The sequence below is a fragment of the Ictidomys tridecemlineatus genome, chromosome 11 (assembly GCF_052094955.1).
Source record: "Ictidomys tridecemlineatus isolate mIctTri1 chromosome 11, mIctTri1.hap1, whole genome shotgun sequence".
Taxonomy (NCBI): Eukaryota; Metazoa; Chordata; class Mammalia; order Rodentia; family Sciuridae; genus Ictidomys; species Ictidomys tridecemlineatus.
This window is the reverse complement of record NC_135487.1, coordinates 74,474,518-74,492,627: the sequence shown is the minus strand read 5'-3', so window position 1 is coordinate 74,492,627 and position 18,110 is coordinate 74,474,518. Positions and strand designations below refer to the sequence as shown.

The 18,110-nt window shown below is 39.3% G+C and overlaps 1 long non-coding RNA gene across 1 annotated transcript in view; it reads right to left on the bottom strand.

Annotated features, from left to right (window-relative positions):
- LOC144367732 (uncharacterized) overlaps positions 1–18,110 on the bottom strand; it is a 62,725-nt gene that overhangs the window by 18,828 nt on the left and 25,787 nt on the right. The gene's annotated exons all lie outside the window — the stretch shown is intronic.

Below are 18,110 nucleotides of genomic sequence, written 5' to 3'. Positions count from 1 at the left end.
CTACCGCTTGAGCCACATCCCCAGCCCCCAGAAGGAAATCTTAAAGTGAAGCACCTAAAAATTCAGCTCAGGGATTTTAGACATATGAGATATATTGATGGGTTAGTCTGAGGCTGACATAAAAGATCATCAGGGTACCAGGAATTAAGGAAAGAGCAATGGATTTTGGAGTCAATTCTAAAGTGCAGATTTTAGTCCTGGTCCTGTCATTTATGTCTTGAGCTGGAACAAAGTATTTAAATTCTCTAAATCTCAGTATCTTTATATAACAGGGATAACAGCATCTCTCTCACGGGGCTGTTTTGTTTATAATTCAACAAATGGACATCTTTCCTTCTACACACAAATGCCATATGTGAAATAAATGTGTGTGTATGTGTATGTAACGTAAATATTGTAATCCTTATGTATAAACATTACCTTTTTTTTTTTTTACTACTTCCTCAGCCTTCCTCCCACCTATCCCTAAACTCCTTAGTTCAACCACGACTTCTCAGTGCTGTGCCTACATGCCTTAGGAATTTACTTTGGAATGTCAAAGGGGGATAATTTGATAAAACCTGCCAACATCAGGAATTTCCTTTACAAACACATTGACAATGCCTGCAAGCTCTAAAGGCAGCTGTTCCAGGTGGTGACCACCATTCGCACCTGACATGAAGAATTTCACCATCAGAGAAGCTGCTTCACAATCTTGGCCCCGGTCCAGCTGGAAAAAAGAGAAAGTGGGTCCCCAGGAGACTGCAGGCAGAGGGCAGAGAGCCAGGCCAGAGAGAGCAGCAAATGAGGCAATGGGGGTCATGAGGGAGTGATGGATGTCCAGAAGAGGCAGAAAAGTTGAATCAGCAAGAAACCCAGGCCAATGGGTGGAGATAACAGGGAGGACTGTTGACTTTGAAGGCCAGAATGAAGTCAGAGGAGGGGAGGGACTCAAAAGGTGCCTCCCAAGAATTTTTGTATCTGGGGCTTGGGGGCAGCCGACTTGTTAAGAAGGGTATTTGGTGCTATGTTCATGTAACCCATTATACAAAAATGAAAAACAAAACAAAGTAAATTAGACCGAACAAAGTTGGTGGTGATAGAGGAATGGTGAGATTAAGGAGAGAGAATGACTGAATGGCTGAAGTTCCTGCTCCCTGAGCCTTCCCAGAAAAGAAGGAGCAAAGTACAGCAACTGCAGAGAGGGACACTTTGGAAAGTGGGGATGGGGCCTTGAGCACATGGAGAAGTCTGACCTAAGAATCTGTATTTTATGCATCTTCCCAAGGGATTCAGAAGCACCTTTCAATTTAGAAGCTCCTCCATTAGTGGTAATAAGTTCTGTAGGATTGTTAGGCAGCCCAACCATCTTCCCTGGATAGATTCCTTTTCTCTTTGTCGTGGGAAACCTATGTTAATGTTTGTGGATTTTTCTTTTATAGAAATATCACTGGGCATTATAGGTATAATTCTCAAGGACATATAAAAATGGTTCATGCCTGGAAAACAAAAATGGACTATTTGCTGGACTCACAAAATAATACCTCACAACATGGTGCTTTGGCATGCTGAGCACAGATGCTTCTTATGATGGGGTCCCATCCTGACACACCCATCATAAGTTGAAAGTATCATGTCAAAAGTTATTTTAATATGCTTCATCTACTGAATATCATAGTTTAGCCTAGCCTACCTTAAAAATATTCTAAACACTTAGTTATCCAACATTTGGCATCATAAAGGATATCATGCCACATATTGCTAACCTGGAAACAGAACAAATTTCAAAATTTGAAGTGAAAAAGATGGTTTTTATTGAATGCATATTGCTTCCTTATCGTTGTAAAAAAAAAAAAAAAGCTAAAGTCAAACCATCATAAGTTGGGGACCATCTGTACTCTGAACTGAAGGAAATTGGAAGAGATCTTTTTTTTTTTTTTTTTTAGTTTTTGGTGGACACAACATCTTTGTTTGTGTGTGGTGCTGAGGATCGAAGCCGGGCCGCATGCATGCCAGGCGAACGCGCTACCGCTTGAGCCACATCCCCAGCCCAGGAAGAGATCTTCTGTCCTTCTTTCTTTGCTCAGCTTTCACTCCTCAGGCAAGTCATAGAACCAAGAATTCCTCTTCCTTAATGTGGATCATAGAAATTAGAACTCCTCTCCTCCAAAGCCAGTCATAAAACCTAGAAATATTCTAGCCTTCCCCCACTTTTCTGTGTAAGAGCTGGCCATAAACAAGTTCTCTGACCTGCCTTTTTTGATCATAAAAATTCCCTCATTCTACAAGGATCCTGCCCTGTTTCTGAGAAAGGGAAGTGCTCCACAGAGAGGCCAAGAGGCATCTGAATAGAAAGGCCTTGCTGGGGTTCCCCTCAGCCTCTTTCCATTAGGTCAAACTCTATTTTGTTCAATCACATGTCTATATGACTGTCCATTCTTCACCAGATCCACAACTATGGAAAGTTTTGCTTTGTTCTTTGGGTCTTCATTCCTGCAGCCTCTTGTGTCATGTAAAACTGATCAAATACACTTGTTATGCTTTTCTCTTGTTCATTTGTCTTTTATTATAGTCATATAGGCTTGACCTTGTAATGGGGAGGAAAGATTTCACACCCTTTCCACCCCTACTCTGTAAAACAAGAAAAATTGAAGTTAATAAACATAGGGGCTAAGGGTATGCTCAGTAGTAGAGGGCTTGCTTAGCATGTGTGAGGTCCTGGGTTTGATCTCCAGGAGAGCCAGAGAGAGAGAGAGAGAGAGAGAGAGAGAGAGAGAGAGAGAGAAGTTAAAGAATAAATGTTTAAATACCTGCAAAATTTAACCTTAGGTCAAGTGCTCAAATATAATGGAGCCATATTTTGTTACATGTATAATCAAAATGGTACATGCAATGTGGTAAGTTCTTTAAAAGCATGGCAGGGCTTCCAAAGATCTTAAAACAGCCCTGGCCTTAAATACTATCTCCATTTATTCATGTACCAATCTGTCACCTCTAAACAGGTTGTACAGCACAATGATATAACAGGAAGACTCCAGAGTCAGGTGGAGCAGAGGGCAGATACTTAAACACTTTTCTTTAGCATCTTCTATATAATGGAGAGAACAATAGTGCCTTTCGCGTACCTGGTTTTTGAATCCCCACTAGATGTTGGGTGAGAATAAACGTGATGTTACATGTAAAGCACCACCCAGGGGCCCCAGTACCTAACATGCCAGGATAATGCTATTAACAATGTTATTAGTTAGGAAGAGGATGACAATGACAGTGATGATGAAAACACATTTATTCTGTAACAGGTCCAAGAGATCTCAGTCTGCTAAGCACACATGACTTGGAGTGTTCTCTCTAAAATACAGTGAGTGGCATATCAGTCCAAAGCCAAACTGTAGCTTTACATAAATAGACTTCCACCTTTATGTTCTGGTTTGGCTGATAAGGATGTGACAGGGTGCTTTCCGATCACAAGCTGTATCAAGAACTTTCACATCCATGATCTTTTCTGCTCCTTACAGCTGCCCTTGGAAGTAGACAGTGGAGGCTCAGCCACATACAGCATTGGGCAGGAGTCAGGCTTGAGTTCCCTAGGACCTTGAAAAAAAATCCTTTAACTGTTTTAATCTCTGTCGCTTGCCCATGAACCAGAATAGAATTCCTGTTTCATTGAATTCACATTCTTAAGGGAATTCAAAGAAGACTGTATGTTAAAGGGTTAAACCACAATATCCATATACAAATACCTGATCTGCCCTTATTTTGGGGGGATAAGGAAACTGTAATTGGCAGAAATGACCTGACATGTGCAAAGTCTCTCAGCTTACCATAGGGAGACCAGGCCAGGAAATTGGGTCAGTGTGCCTTCCTCCATAAGGCACTGCTTCCTGAACCAGGGACATTCCCCGCAGGGCCTTCACCGCACAGGCAAAGTAAGAGAAAGACTCAGGTCACACAGACCCCTGCGGTCAGAGTTTTGCAAAGCAGACCTGCTCTGAGTCCCCATGGTTCAAGCCACTGCCTCTCTGTGGTAAGTGTGGCTTCCTGTGTCAGCCTCTCACCAAGCCAAAGCCCACTGAGGTTACTTTAACTCTTTGCTACATCCCAGTTTATACTGGGGCTAAGGGGCAGGGTTTAAGGTTCATGCTGATACACTTGCAGTCATCCTGAGTTGGATACTTTATCTCTGTTTTAAATCAAGGTTAAATAATAGTTACCATTTCTTAAATGCTTTATATGGGTACTTTGCATCATCTTATTCAATTCTCTAAGGATATAGATGTTATTATTATTGCCATTCGGTAGGTGAGAAAATTTAGGCTCTTGCAGGTACAAAGTCATGTAGCCAAGTAGGCTGTTTTGAAGCCTGTTTCTCAAGGAGTGGGGGGAAGGGTAGGCCACAAGTGTGAAAGTCCCTCTCCCAAATCCCACATTCACCTACCGAATCAGGGGGTGGGGTACAATGTGGGAGCTCAGAAATCTGCATTTCAACAAGGTTCACAGATGAATCCCAGGGACATCCAGATTTGAGAACTATAGCCACCCATACTCCCCATCCCCCCAGGTACATTTTGCCCAAAGAGAGGCAAGGAAGGGAGCAATCTGACCTTCAACACTGAATGCTTTAGCATCATTGTAGACAACAAAAGCCAAGTCCCTTCCCCCTTACAAATCACTGAATAACCTACATAGCTTCTGTTTCACAGGTCTGAGTGGGACAAGGTTGTTCCTGTTGATTGACAGGGATTTTAGCATGAATATTTAATGGTTTGGGCAGCCAGTACACTTGACTAATGTAATATTTCAAGCTCTACTTTCATGCTGAAGGGATTTGCCCTCCCTTAATGCATGTCTACATCCTGTCCTAGTCCTTCCAACAGCATTTTCCATACAGATAATGCCAGCTCAGGGAGCCTCTATTTCCCAGCCCTCAAAGTAAGCTAGCACTTATTCTTATCTTCAGATAAGCTCCTTCATGCTGTGGAGATGCCATGGGCATTGTCTTGATTTTTATCATTTCAAGTCCTCCATGACTTCTTGGTACAACCCATTACCAGAATCAGCTGGGCTGAATCAATCACATCTGTAGCATTCGCCTTTCTGTCCCTCTCTCATCTCTAGCTCTATATCTCTATCACTGTCTAAACCTCTCCTTCCAGCCACTCATGTTTCCCAACTTGAAAAATATTTGGATCCAATAATGTACTTGGAGTTTATTTAAGCCAATTAGAGGACAAAGGATTGAATCAAGATGTACAGTCTTGTTTGCTGTGTCTGAAACTTCTTGAAGAGTGATTTCATTCAACTAATGTTATACGAAACATTAATGAAAGACTAAACACTTCCTCCCTAATATCAGGAACAAGGCAAGGATGTTTGCTCTTACCCTTCTACAAGGCAAATAAGTATATGCACTCACTAGAAAAGAATAATAAAACTCTCTTCACTCACAGAACATACTGTATTATTATATGTACAAAATCTCAAAGAATCCATGGCAAACTGCTAGAGCTAATCAACAGGTTGTGAGGTCACAGGATTCAAGAATCAAACACACACAAAAAAGTTTTTCTATATATCAGCAACAATAATCCAAAAATATAATAAAAAATTTCACTCATAACAGCACCAAAAATATATGTAGCAATAAATTTAATAAAAGTGAAAAATGTACACTGAAAACTCCTAAACACTGATGGCATACATTAAAGAAAATCTAAATAAATGACAAGACATCTCGTGTTCATGAGCCAGAAATTATTATTTCAATATTATTTAATACCTCAATATTATTGAGGTAGCAATTTCCCCAAAATTGATTTCTAAATTCAGCATGACCCTGTCAAAATCACAGCAGCCTCCCTTTTTAAAATAAATTGACAAATTGATCCTAAAATTTATATGGAAGTGAAAAGGATCCAGAAAAACCAAAACAATTTTTTAGAAGAAAATAAAGGTGGAGGACTTATATTAATCAATATGAAGATTTACTATAAATCTACAGTAATCAAGACCATGTAGCATTAGGGCAAGGATAAGCACATAAATCAATGGAACATAACTGAGAGTCCAGAAATAAACCTTGCATTTATGATGAATTGATTTTCAACAAAGCTGTCAAAACAATTCAATGAGGAAATTGTGGTCCTTCTAACAAGTGGTGCTTGGAGACAACTGGATATCTATATGCAGAAAACTGAACTCACCTTACAAAATACACAAAGATTATCTCATAGATCTAAATGTAGGATGACAGACCTAAAGGAAATAGCTAAAATTAGAAAACTTCAAGGAGAAAATATTTGTGACTTTGGATTAGGCAAAGATTTCAATGCCCAAGGGAAATTCATTTAAAACAGAACCTGCCAACCAACTCTTCATCAGATTTTTTTTTTAAATTTTTTTTGTAGTTGTTAGTGGACAGAATAACTTTATTTTATTTGTTCATTTATATGTGGTGCTAAGGATTGAACCCAGTGCCTCACACATGCTAGGCAAGCACTCTGCTACTGAGCTACAGCCCTAGCCTTTCATCAGATTTTTAAACTTTGGTACTTTCCAAAACCCCATTGAGCTGATGAGGCACTTGTAAATCCACAATAAAAAAAAAAAAATTTGGAAAATGGGCAAAGGATTTGAATAGTCATTTCCTCAAAGATATACAAGCAGTGAACACACATGTGAAAAGATGATCAACATCACTGTTCAGTAGAGAAATACAAATTAAAACTTCAATTAGAAACAAATTCATATTTGCTAGGATGATTATAACGAGAGAGAGAGAGAGAGAGAGAGAGAGAGAGAGATTATAAGAAGAGTTCATGAGGAAGTAGAAACACTGGAGCCCTCTTACACTGCTGGTGAAAATGCAAAAGGTATAGCTATTTTAGAAAAAAGTTTGGTGGTTCTCCAAAATGTCAAATACACAATTACATGTTACCCAACACTTATCTTTCTTTTATTTTTAGTAGATATATATCTACTCCTAGTTATCTATCTACTCAAGATAAATGAAAATATATGTCTATATAGAAATTTGTACATGAATGTTCATAGTGGAATTGTTCATAATAGCCAAAAAGTAGTAACCACTCAAATGTCTGCTATGATGAATGGATACACAAAATGTGCTATATCCACACAATAAAATGTCATAAAAAAGAGGACAAAATGCCAATGTATGATGGGTGGATGAACCTCAAGAATAGTTTATTAAGTGAATGAAGCCAATCACAAAATACTACATATCAAATGATCCCTTTTATATGAAATATCCAGAATAGGCAATTCTGCCTATTGTTTCAGACCATCTTTTCATGAATGATTGTATAGCAAACAGCTTCAGAAGATTGAGATGGTACTTCCCTTTGGAGCAGTGAGTTGGTTTGTTTGATGCCCAGTTCAATAAATATGTCTCTCTCCAAGGCACAGATTGAGTAGGTCTGCTTGCAGCCCACTATTTAAACATTGGGCTTTTCTAAGCTTGGGGGCCCTCAGCTTGACCCCCTACATGCACAGAATCCACTTATACCCACTTATGCCACCCCACGGGACTTGAGGGGTACAGGAATTGATAGAAATATGAAACTTGTGCTGCCTGCTGGGCTGTAAGTAATGAAGTCCTTGGAATCTCGTATCTTCTTTCAGTAACCATGAAACTGTGGCAGGCTAGCTTGGGAGCTTGCAAGTAAGGTTAAAATTTATATCTTCATAGTTCTTGACATATAAGATAAATACAGTTGAACATAAAAAATATTATGATAAGTGAAACATGCTTGAAGCAAAAGAGAGTTATATGATTCCATCTACATGTAATATCCATAAAGGTGAATTTATAGAGAAAGATCAGTGGTTCCCTTGGGAGCAGAGATTGATTGCAAAGGGCATTGAGGACTATTTGGAGCGACAGAAATATTCTAAAACTGGTTTGTGATAAAGTTTACACAAGTCTTTAAATTTAGTAAAAATTATTGAATTGTACACTTGGAATGGTGAATTTTTATGGTTATGTAAAGTATGCCTCAACAAAGCTGTTTAGAGAACATAGGAAGACACTACTTTGCACTTACTAGAATGGCCAAAGAGGAAAAGTCTGGCAAGAGGGTGAGCCAGCAAGGTTGTAGAGCCACAGGGACACTCATGCATTGCTGGTGGGAGTATAAAATGGGGCAAGCACTTCAGTATGTGATTTGTCACTTTCTTAAATAGTTAACGTCCACTGACTCTGAACTAGCAATTCTGCTTTCTCGATGTATTCCCACAAGAAGGGAAATTTTAAAAAATGTATCCACAAAAGGGATATGCTTGAATATTCACAGTAGCTTCAATTATAGTTGCAGATCATCCAAATGTCCATCAACAGGTAAAGAAATAACTAAATTGTAATACATTCATACAATCTAACATTATTTGGCCAAAAAAGCTTACTAATATATACAGCATCATGGATGAATCCCACAAACATTGTGCTGATCAAAAGAAACCAGATACAAGGGAGTATATCATGTATTATTCTGTTCATATGAAGTTCTATCGCAGTTAAATATTGATTTACAGTAACAGAAATCAAAGTAGTGTTGAGGGAAGGAAGGGCTGCATGGGAATTTTCTGGGGACTCAAGAGTATTTTCTATCTTGATGAAGGTGGTAAGCACACAGCATGTACATTTGTCAAAGGGAATCAGCTTATGTGCTTAACTTGTGTCATTTTTATAGTATATAAATTGTACCTTAATTGGGACTCACTCATTCTAGCTCTAGTGCAAGCTACTAAACACTATATCTTTTGCTTCAGCATCCATTGCAAATGAGAGAAACACAACTCAAGCTTAAATTTAATTCCTCCTGCCTCTGACCAAAAAAAAAAAGAAAGAAAGAACAGAAAAGAAAAGAGAAAAATAACAAATGAGTTTACTATGTTTTCTCCAAATCATCACTCTCTATCATGGAATTATGTAATCCTCCAAGTTAACCCAGCCCAACACCTCAAAGGTTTTGGTGATTTTTTTGCTCTTCTTTATCTTCCAAATCCAGTTATCTATAGATCCAATGGATTTCCCCTTTGAAATATCTCCACTCATTACTACCTTGTCCTCTTTACTATACATCTATTGTTTCTATAAATCTTGCACAGACAAAAGCAGAGGCAGGGTGGGGAAAAGGAGAAAGAAGGGGAGTGGGGGAGGAGAACTTATAACAATGAATTCTTTGTTATTTCTCTCTCTCTCTCTCTCTCTCTCTCTCTCTCTCTCTCTCTCTCTCTCTCTCTCTCTTGTCTGGGGTAGAGAGGATTTAAATTTAAGCTTTGTGTGTGTTTCTCTTATTTGCAACAGATGCTGAAGCAGAAGTGGTTAGTAGCCTGAAATGTAGAGCTAGAATGAATGAATTCCAATTCTATTAACTGTATGGCTTTGGGAAAATTAATTCCTCTGAACCTCAATATCCCCATTTCTTTACTACTAGGACTAATAGGACAATCACACTGTAAACCTTTTTCTATTCTTTAAGCATTTTTTGCCATTATATAACAAAATATTTAAAAACTAAATAACAGAAAGAACAATGTGTTAAATGCCATAATAGAGGCAGTGGCTGAGTTCTATGGGAGAATTGAAGAGGAGCAGCACAGTTAGCCAAGCTTCAAAGCTTGAGGGCATAGTCCCTAAAACTTCCCTCATCAACTCCAAGTTCAGGGGTTACCCAAACAACCCTCAGATCCTATAATTTATTCTAGAAAGCAGAACCCACCGAAAGGTATTATTCTCATAGTTATTATAGGGAAAGGATACAGATAAAAATCATCAGAGAAAGAGATGCATAGAGCAGAGTATGAGAGGGTTTCAAATGTGACATTTCCATTGTCCCCATGGAGTTAGGACATATTACTCACCCACACCGATATGTGACAATGTGCATGAAATATTGCCAATGAGGAAAGTTCACTTGAGCTTCAGTCTCCAGAGTTTTTATTGAACCTTCATTACATTGACATGATTGATTGATTGACTGCCATGTGATTGAACTGAGTCTCTAGTTACAATGATATCACAAGACCGAAAGCCCTTAGCCTGAGTCACATGGACACTGGTATGGCCAGCCACTACCCTAAGATTTTCAGATGTGGTCAGCCTTACCTTAAGTCCACTATGACCAGCCATCACCCCAAACAAAGACACTCCAGTCAGTCAAGTATAACAGCAGCCTAGGGTGAAAGGCAGACCTTCTGTTTGGGGAAGGCCAAATTCTTTACCACACATGCATCCAACCCAACTTCACAGCCAGTTTATGGGCAGAGTTGAGAGGCTGAAGTCTGCAGAAGAAGCTGACCAATGCTATACTGAATTGATTTGCTATTGTTATTTTGGGGTTTTTAAAAAGAATTATAGGGGTTGGAATATAGTTCAGTTGATAGGGTGCTTCCCTCTCATGCACAAGGCTCTAGGTTCAATCCCCAGCACCATAAAAAAAAATTATAGTTCTGTATATTTAAATATGAATACAACAATTCCTACTCCTTCACTGTTATGTTCTCCTGGTCATTTTATTTATTTATTTTTTTTTTTTTTTGTACCAGGGATTGAACTCAGGGGCACTCAACCACTGAGCCACATCTCCAGCCCTATTTTGTATTTAAATAGAGACAGGGTCTCACTCAGTTGCTTAGCACCTCACTTTTGTTGAGGCTAGCTTTGAACTTGTGATCCTTCTACCTCAGCCTCCTGAGCCACTGGGATTACAGGTGTATGCCATCACACCTGGCCATCTTTTTTTCTTGTTGCAACTTTATGAACAATTCATGTTTTGAAAAAATTATAAAGTTTTAAAGGTTTGTATGAAAAACCGAGTGGAAGATTAAGCACATATATATTTTGCTTTACAAAGAAGAAAGTAAAAGAAGATCAAAAGCAGGTTTTGGAAGTTTATGTGTTTTTAGTAATCTATGCTTTGGTCTCTATTGATATAGATAACTGAGAATTGTCTGAGATTGGTTTTTGTAAATGCTTAATTTTACCTTATTTTTACAAGATAATCCATTAGCAAAAGAAATTTCCAAATAACTTCTCATTTCAGCAGTAATAGGCAAGACAAGAAGATCAAATCCTTGAACTATTTACTTAGATGAACAGAAATACCCCTTTTTGAAATAATGGATATGCAAGATTTAGCCATTAAAGGGTGAGGGTAAAATGAAAATCCTTTCAGTAATAGTTGAAATCTGAGAAAATCTTTCAAGGAAATTAAACACTTGATCAAAAAGAAGGAAGGGTTATTGGTGAGAGCTGAGATTAAACAGCAGAATGTCTTAGAAGAGGCCTCAATTATAAGAAGCAAGCAGTTAATAATATCCTCTCAGGGATCTGGTTTTCCTCAAGATGTCGCTTTGGGAAAATGCAATAGAGTTTCATTTTCTTTTGGCTAAGACAGGACTAAATGGCTTACCTTTGAAAAATGTAAAGAAAACTTAAATTTTTTAAACTTGAAATAAGTCACAACCAATAAGGAAGAATAGAATTATCCCTTCTAGTATGATCTAAGAGATAGGAAAGTACAACCCTTCACTGGGTCAAAGAAGTTTGAAAAATATACTTCCATCAAGTTTTTTGTTTTTTTTGTTTTTGTAAATTGAATTGCAAAAAACAACTCAAAAGCAAGATAGCATTGATTCACACCCACTGCCATGAAACTAATTATTGTGTACTTTGACTCATAAGAACACAGATATCTCCAAAATGAGTCTATTGTTTGGATCTTGTCTTTGTTAGTAACTCATCACATGGCCCAGGAGAAGGAAGAACAGGTAGAAGAGGAAGTGGAGGAACAGGAGAACCATTTTCCCCTGCTGCATTTCTCTATGACACCATGAGAGTACTTTACAGAAAAAAATGTTACCATCATCATTATTACCCACCCTCATTTTCATCACCGTCACTATACTAAGTATACCAAGTAGTACAGGCATTGCACTATATACTTTCCATAGATATTTAATTCTCATAAAAGCACCACAAATCAAAGTACTATTCCTTTCTTCCTTATCTATTTAGTTTTACTGCACTGGGGATTGAACCTAGGTCTTCTGTTTGCTAGACAAGTGTTGTACAACCGAGGTATACCCCCAGCCTTCCAGTATTTCCACTTTAAATGTGAAAAAATTCGTGCTCAGAGAATTCACAGTTAGTAAGCAACAGTGTTAAATGAAGTTGAAACCTAATTTTGGGGTTTTAAGTCCCCCACTTATGTTTCCTCTTCTTGTGGATCAATAGTATAGCATCTTTGATGAACAACTTTATTTGTAAGTGCAGCCATTACTCAGGACTAGAACTTACCATGTTCTAAAAGTTAGCTCAGTACCTGGGAGGATACTAAGGACTCAGTTATCTCTATGGGTCTGAGGTTAACAGATTTGGGTTCCTACAACTCAGTGGGAATGGGCAGTGGCTAGCAGATATTTTTAACTTGGTGAAGATAATTGTGATGTAGCAGGGTCCCAAAAGCAGACAGACAAATCTCTGTGGTCTGGGCTGAATAAACCACATGGTTCTGGGCTAATTCTGTCTCACATCGCCCCAATACAATATGGCAGTAATGGGTGCTTCATACTTCATAATAGTCAATATTATTCTAATATTATTTCAAGTCCAGCATGCTTTCTATTATAGCATACTCCATTTTGAGCAAATATACAAACAAAATATATTTTATTGATGTTATTTTAATGATAGTTGGAACTCTTTGGTTGCATGAGACCCCATGTTTTGCCCGAGCAAAACAGATAAATCTGTTGCCTCCTATAGATAAATCATGAAAGGCAAGGATGGAACTGGCCTGATGAAAGACTGGATCCAGAGGTTTCAGCACAATCAGGATTCTGTCTCTTCAAGGGAGGTACTGGGGGCTCTAGGCTGTTACCCTCAGAGACAACCAGAAAGGCTAAAGTGCTTATGAATCTCTATAGTTCTATTTTTAAAAAGCCTAAGAGGGGCTAGGGTTGTGGCTCAGTGGTAGAGTGCTCGCCTAGTATGCATGAAGCACTGGGTTCGATCCTAAGCACCACATAAATGTAAAATACAGATATTGTGTCCACCTAAAACTAAAAAATAAATTAACAAAAAATTTAAAAACCTGGAAATGATTTGTTGTTCCGACTTGGATCATGTGCCGATCTCTTGAACCAATCACCACACCTGAGAGAGTCATATTAGAAGGCAGTTGTTCTCAGGCCATAGGGCTATAGAGTTCAGAAAAGATGTATAGTTCCTTCAAAGATGGGGATAACACCACATGGACCCCAAAGGGATTACTGCAGCAGCTTCTGTCATCCTGGTCAACCAAAGGGTCATCTCTGAAGGAGGTGTTACCTTCTAAATCAGCCTAAGGGTAAAACATCATATATATCAGAATTGTCCTTGGAAAATCTCTAAAGTGTGTACACAGTCCTGATTCTTAGTCGCACTAAGAATCAAAAAGTATCAAACTTGATGAAAGGAAAGAACAAAAAATTACAGTCTATGAATTAATTAGTGTGACAAAATTATCCTGGTGTTTTGGTGAAATGAGCTTGCTTCCAAGACAACAATCACATCCATTCCTGAGAATGGGTTGCTCAGAAAATTCCAAAAAGTGCCCCTCCTAATCATAGCTGTTCTCTATTCTTTTTTGATACCAAGCTTCTATTATCTTATTGAAAATTAATGAAATAGTTGTAGCAATTAAGGGAGCTATGTAAAAATAAATATCATGAGCTCTGGACATAGAAAGCACTCAATGAATGTTTTACTGGATCTAAACCCAAATCTTTCTTAAAAATGATACAAGAAGTCTTCTATTGGGGTCGACATTTTATGCTGTGGCTCCACCAAACAGCAAAGATTTCCTGATGATTTGTGCTTGATCTCTTGAACTTCAATGGAATCACAAACCACATGTTAGTGGTTTGTGCCAGGAGAGGCAGCTTAAGGAATATGAAATATGCAAGGATGGCTTCAGGAGCTTGACTCCAAACCCTGGCTCTGTTGCTATTATCCATGAAACTTAACAAATCCTTTTAGTTCTCTGGTTCTCAAGTCTCCTCATAGGCCAAATTGGAATGTTACTACCTACCAATAAAGCTGTTGAAGGGACATTAAATTAGATAGTGTACCACTAACAAGTTGGATTGTGTCAAGTATTGAAATAATGTGAATTTCTTTCCTTCCTGGGAAGGATTACACTGTGCCAGACCTCAAGACACCAACACCCAAGGAGAGCGTTGGATGCCTGTGGACACAAATTGGTTAAAATGGCAGCTTCTGAGAGAAAGGTGGCATGGAGTTCATTGCTGTTTTCTCAGGTGGGTAGGAACTCTGTTTCTATCAAGTTCCCAAATTATTATTTGTAAATATATTGAATTGTACCTAGTGAAAAAAAAATTTTGATTTATATATATGTACATGTGAAAGGACATTGGTGAATATGCACAGCTATTGAGATATGAACTTCGAAAGGCATTCTGGACACACTGTTGACTTACTTAAAGTCATTTATACTACATAACTCATTCTAGAAATAAGTTTTTATGTTTCACTGCTAGTAGATTGTATGGATACATATATTAAAAACTTATTTTCTCCTACCATACTTTCATAACACAGAACACTTCTGTGATCCCAGACATGTGTGGGTTTCCCATTCACACATGCAGAGCTACAGATGGTTCTCCAGTGGACACTGAGTGTCCTCTAATTCAATTCAGTTCTGACACAACCTGGAGATAGCATTAGATCCCACAGGTTGAGCGCTCAGTTCTATAAGATTGTCCCCACTTCAGATGTCATTTGCAAGCACAGGCTCTCTTTCTGACTGACCAGCAATAAGTTGGAGTCCTCATGACCCTGCTCTTATGTTTGGTTAATTTGCTACTGTGACTCACAGAACTCAGAGAAACACTTCCATTTACCCATTTACTATAAAGGATATTACAAAGGCTACAGATGAACAGTCAGAAGGAAGAGTTGCATATGTTGAGGTATGGGATAAAGGGTACAAAGCTTCCATGCCTTTCTGAGCATTCCATCTTCCAGAAAACTCTAGAACTCAGTCCCTTGGAGTATTTATAAAAGCTTCATTACGTAAGAATGATTGATTAAACTATTGCTTATGGTTTGTCAACTCAACTTTTAGGCTCTCTCACTTCCCCAGACATCTGGAGATGGCATAGGATTTAAAGTTCCAACCTTCTAATTACCTGTCTGGCTCCCCTGACAACCTGTCCCAATCCTGAGACCATCTAAGAAACCTCCAGTCACTAGTCATCTCATTAGGATACAAGACACTGGAGCTATATGTCAGGAAGTTGGGAGGAAGATCAAATACATATTTCATAATATCACACCGGAGAATTTTTCCTTTCTCAATTTTTCTCCAATTGATTATTTCAAAATAGTTTACTACTGTTCATTATAGTACAGCTTGTGTGTATATATCTAGTATACATTATGTTTATGAATAGCCCTCTTGGCCCACAGAAAACAAGATGTGGCACAAATATTCATAACACATGGCCCCTGGAAATACCTGGCCTGGAAATCTAAGCCAAAGTGAGATTAATTTGATGTAATCCAATCTTTTGGAAAGACTATCTAATTAATCCCCTTAACATTGTATTTACTGATTGGTTAATTTGGATAGAAATGAGGGTATTTTTTTTCCTTGATAAGCATGAATTAGAATCGCAGGTTGATTTTTACAGAGGAGATTAAGCTATCCGTTTCACTTTAATGACCTTCTAGGACTCAGGTTCAACTGTTGGTGGAATATAGTGTTGCCCAGTAAGTTGATACCCAGGTTTAATGAGTTTCTTGGGAGAATTATTACAAGATGGCATAGACCTAAGCAGAAGACCCCATTAAAAAAAACAAACAAACACACATATCATATGATATTTATTTTCTTAGGTCATATATTCCCTACCATGTATCTTATCTCTGGGATGCACATTTATCTATAACATTCATGATAATTACATATGTTAAAACACCTAAACACTAGAGCAAGATCCAGCATGAACCTCCAAGCCAAACCTAGAAGATGGTTTGGCACATATTTATGAAACCAGTTATCCTACTTGGACCCAATGAGAAATATACCAGAATGCGGGACAAGAACATGCAGATATATCAATAACTTTAATAAATATGAAACATGACATATCAAGAGCTAGATCATTCATTACTAGCCATTCATTACTCTTGATCCTTCTACCTTCCTGCATTGTTTCTGTTGCCAATCAGAGCAGCACCAAGCAATTAATAATTTATTTATTTGTCAGAGTGAGGGGGAGAGAGAGGGTGAGAACAAAGCATTCCAGGAAGGAAGACCAGTATACATAGAGACCTAGCAATGAGAGAGAGTATGGGATGCTCATAGAAATAAATCCAGGATTGCTGAGGTATGCACACTTTAGGGAAGAGTTGGGAGAGGGGGGCAGTATATGGAGAAGGTCAAAGACTGCAGGGGTTTTCCCTCATTATAAGGGAACTAAGGAGTTACTAAAATGTTAAGTAAGAAAATCACAGGTCAGATCTGCATTTTATATGTTTTCTCCAGCTGCAGGATGAATAGGAGGCCCAAAGAATGAGAAGAAAGGAAAAGGACACCCAGGTTTTTGACCTGAGCAACTCAGGGTCTGGAACCATTTTTGAAGCAGACAACACTAGCAAAAACAGGATTTTTTTGTTTATTTTGTTGTCATTGTTTTTATGGGGGAGCAGGGGATATGATGATTAGTTCAGTTTTGGATACACTGAATTTGAGATGCCTGGATCATGCTGTATTATTCAGCTTCAGCTGCCATAACAAATATCCCACAGACTGCATGACAACAGAAATGCATATTTTACAATTCAGGGAGGCGGAGAAGGCCAAGATAACGGTTCTAGTTTTCATTATATATATGATAAAAGGGCTTTTCTCTTAGCTTACAAGTGGCTACCTGTTGAGAGCCACAGCCGAAGGGGCCCCAGCAAACTTCCAGCTGATTGGCTCACAGCAGCCCCAGCAAACTTCCAGCTGCCAGCTGATTGGCTCCTCTGCGGTGATGCTCATTGGGCTGTTTCCCCACCCTTTCAGACCATGGAGCTGCTCATTGGGGGACTCTTTTGGCTCCGCCCACACGACCCAACCAATCGGTCTCAAGAGAGGAGGAGTGGGGGTGAGAGGCTTGTGGGAAGCCGAAGGTGGCGGTTGGGCTCTCAGGGAATTCCTGGAGAGCTGGAGTGGTGTTGAGGGCCACAGCCGAGTCGGGATGATGCATGGCATTTTTGCCAGAAGTAGTGGTTGAGAGGTGATGCCAGCGAGCCATTAAGATGATGACTTTTGAGTTCTCGCGGAGTTCCCCCGGTGAGTTACAGTTGAGCTCTCGCAGGGATTCCTGAAGAGTTCACATTGGTTGGGGAGGTGCCGGAGGAGGGAATTCCGGTTGGTGGTTCCTGGAGGAGCGTGTGTGGAGTGTGCTGGTAGAGTTCAGAAATAAAGATTGTTCCTCTTGAGTGGCTCACCCAGCCAGAGTGCGGCAATGTGGTGCGGTGTGGTGCCAAAAATAAAGTTCGTTTCTGCTTGAAAAAAAAAAATTGGGAAGGGGTATATATCCCCCAAAGATAAACTTAAAATAACCCTTTTTAGTCTAAACTTTTTAAATTTGGATTCATCAGAGCTTGGTGCTGATAACATCAAGGTCGCAGGTTTGTTCTCCATACCGCAGTCTGGCTGGGCACAATTCATGAGCCACTTGTCAAGCAGGAACGAACTTTCTTTTTAGCACCCATATTGCACCACTCGAGCTCTCCAGGAATTCCCCGAGAGCCCAACCGCCACCTCTGGCTTCTCAGGAGCCTCTCAACCCCCACTCCTCCTCTCTTGAGGCCGATTGGCTGGGTCACGTAGGCGAAGCCAAAAGAGTCCCCCAATGAGCAGCTCCGTGGTCTGAAAGGGTGGGGAAACAGCCCAATGAGCATCACCGCAGAGGAGCCAATCAGCTGGCAGCTGGAAGTTTGCTGGGGCTGCTGTGAGCCAATCAGCTGGAAGTTTGCTGGGGCCCCTTCGGCTGTGGCTCTCAACAGCTACCATCTCACACAGTTAGGGGTGAGGTACTGGGGAAGTGGG